Source organism: Podarcis muralis, chromosome 7 (assembly GCF_964188315.1).
Source record: "Podarcis muralis chromosome 7, rPodMur119.hap1.1, whole genome shotgun sequence".
In the NCBI taxonomy this organism is placed as follows: Eukaryota; Metazoa; Chordata; class Lepidosauria; order Squamata; family Lacertidae; genus Podarcis; species Podarcis muralis.
Genome location: NC_135661.1, coordinates 56,522,465 through 56,525,584, shown reverse-complemented (window position 1 = coordinate 56,525,584; position 3,120 = coordinate 56,522,465). Strand labels below are relative to the sequence as shown.

Here is a 3,120-nt window from a genome sequence, read left to right as displayed (position 1 = left end):
GCAGGATATGAGAATACATTTGAAATTAATAAAACAAACAAATGAAAAGCAGATAAAATAGTTACTATAGGTGACAATACAGTGCAGTGGTTAGCCTAGGACCGGAGAGACCAGGGTTCAAATCCTGACTCAGCTATGGAGCTCACTGGGTGACCTTTGTCTGTCACTGCCTCTCAGTCTTGGGTTGTTATGAGGATATTAAACATTATTTTATTTCAACAACTACAATAACATTAATAATAACATGTGTCGCCATTTTCATAAGTCCCAAGGCAATTTACAAACCGACAATAAAAGCAACTAAAAATTGTGGGATGAGGATATACATGTAAATGCAGAAGAAGAAGAAGAAGAAGAAGAAGAAGAAGAAGAAGAAGAAGAAGAAGAAGAAGAAGAAGAAGAAGAAGAAGAAGAAGAAGAGGTATCTAAACGAAGTTACCGACTTTGTATAGACAGGGCAGTGACATCTTCCAGCTACCAGCTAATTGATGATGGATATTTGTCTGAATCTGCCAATTCTGCTGGGTTAGTTTAGCCGGTAGAGTATGAGACTCTTAATCTCAGTGTTCTAGGTTCGAGTCCTGCGTTGGGCAGAAGTCTCCTGCAATGCAGAGGGTTGAACTAAATGACCCTCGTTGTTCCTTCCAACTCTACAATTCTGTGCATCTATGATCAGATCCCATCAGCAGCCTTGCTGCTTTTCCTTTTCCAGTGCCTCTGCTAGCATTACTCAGTGCTTTCCACTAGGGGGCAGACTTCTGCTTCCACCCGCTGTTTGCTGCAGTGCTCACAACAACCCTGTGAAGTCGAAATTATTATTGGTGTTTAAAGTATTGAACAAGTTCGGATCTGCCTTCCTGATGGAGGGTCTCTCCCTATACCAGACAGCTCGGGCTCTGGGATTGACGCGGGCGGGCACTACTTTCAATTCCACACCCTTTTAAAACATGGAGAGTGATGGAGGCTTTAAAAGATGCGCGCTAAGAGGAATCAGAGATTCAGGAATTTTGCATCAAGAGTTCTTTGCAAAATAAGATTGCACCCCTACATATTTCTTCGCAAAATAACATTGCACTCCTACAACTATCTGCACAAAAGTCGGAAGTGGTCAAAGACAAATAGCTCCCTTCCTGTGTTCCAGGAATTTTAAAGTCTCTGTGTTAGAATTCAGATCGAGGGGACGTTTACACAGGGCAGTGGTAATTCAGAGTCAAAGAGCACCTCCTCTTTAGAGAACAGTTAAACATGGCTCCACGCTGCTGAATCTCCGTTGTGATTTACTTAAGGCAGACTTTGTTTGCAGGGGCAACGAGGTTAAATAATGTAAGTAACAGCATTAAAATGGTTTTTCAAAAGGAAAAAAGAAAATATTGGAGCTCTTTGTCAGAAGTGGGATTCGAACCCACGCCTCCAGGGGAGACTGCGACCTGAACGCAGCGCCTTAGACCGCTCGGCCATCCTGACAAGCTGCCTGAAACACGTTCCCTCCCATGGAAGAGATTTCGAAAGAGGATTGGTGCGCGTACTGCTCCGCTGCTCACAGGCTTGCGCAGGCGCAGTTGGACTGCCTTTCATATTGCCTCCCTGTTGCCTTTCGCTCCTGTTTCTCGCTTTCCTTTGTCAAGATCAAAGGCAGGATTTATTCCCGCAGGAAGGGGCCTGGCTGGCTGCGCTCTGAGTCTTAGAGTCCTCTGTTTCCCAGAGGCGGAGGGGGCTAGAGAGGGGGTAATGGGTTTCAGAATCGCCGTCCCCCATTTGTAAGCGCGGGAGGAGCGGGCAGGCGCTGGAAAGGGGGGCAGCAGAGAGGATCGGGCCCCTGAAATGCTGCAAGTCGGTTTCTATGCAGCCTCTGATTCCAAGCGGGCTTCCTCAAGTATGCACAGTCTCTGTCCCAGCTCTTGGGCATGTTGACTCCTGTTGGGAAGCTGCTTGAAAAACATCCGGTGAAGGAAAGGCCATCACCTTCCGAGGGAGCCCGTTCCATTGTTGAACTACTGTCAGAAACAAAAAAAATTCCTTCCAGACACTGTGTATCTGAAGAAGTGTGCATGCACACGAAAGCTCATACCAAGAACTAACTTAGTTGGTCTTTAAGGTGCTACTGGAAGGAATTTTTTTTGTTTTGACTATGGCAGACCAACACGGCTACCTATCTGTTACTGTCAGAAAGTGCTTCCTAATTTCCATAAGAGGAACCCCACTGGATCAGGACAGGACTATCTCCTCCAGCATCCCACTCAATGCTGCACTTACTACGTATAAGCTAAACAAGCTATAGCTTAAGGCCCCACTCTTTTGGGGGGCCCCAAAAAATGTAAAGGGGAAAAAACCTGGATGTACATTTCCAAAATATAAGATAAAAAACAAATAAAGTCTACATACAGCAACAGTGTTTTATGTAGTGTAGGCTCCTATGATGTAAGTAAATACATATTTTGTTATGTGCAAATGGCTTTAGATACCTATTAGGTCCATAAATTACCATATAGCATATACTCAACACAAAAAGCAGTGACAATTTGTTGTTGACAAAGGACAGCTGGACATATAAAGGGCCCCATTACCTTCAGTAACTTAGGGCCCCATCTAATCTAAATCTGGCCCTGATCCTGCTTCTTAGAGTCAGTGGGTTGGCTCTGGGAAGCTCCCAAGGAGGGTGTGAAGGCAGCAGCCAACTTTCACCCCTCGTGCTGCCCAGTGTCCAGAAGGGGCTCCATTTCATGGCTAATAGCTGTCAGTAGGTCTGCCTACCGTCAACCAATATAAAAGAGAACCTTAGTATTGAGTGTTGATGACTGGACAGGAGCGTTTCTTCCTAGGCCAGCCCTCCAGAGGTTTTGGGCTACAGTTCCCCTCAGCCCCAGCCAGCTGACACAGTGGCCTGAAGACTGATTTGGTGGGTGAGGGGCGGGGTCCTGGCCTTGGCAGCCCACCAGCTGCATCCCAGGCTCATTGCCAAGCTGTGACCACTGACAGAAGAACAAAGGCCCCTCTGAGCATCCCTCTCTCCCCTTGGTTCTTTCCATGACTGGACGTACACATAGGCTTAAGAGGAGGACATCTCGTCTGGTCAAAACAGATTGGGTGAGAGTGCCCATTGGATAATGGCTCTCAGGGTGC

At 46.3% G+C, this 3,120-nt stretch overlaps 1 non-coding gene across 1 annotated transcript; it reads right to left on the bottom strand.

Annotated features, from left to right (window-relative positions):
- Positions 1-1,381: 1,381 nt before the first annotated feature.
- Positions 1,382-1,464, bottom strand: TRNAL-CAG (transfer RNA leucine (anticodon CAG)). Its single transcript has one exon. It is a non-coding gene; the product is annotated as a tRNA-Leu (tRNA).
- Positions 1,465-3,120: the final 1,656 nt, after the last annotated feature.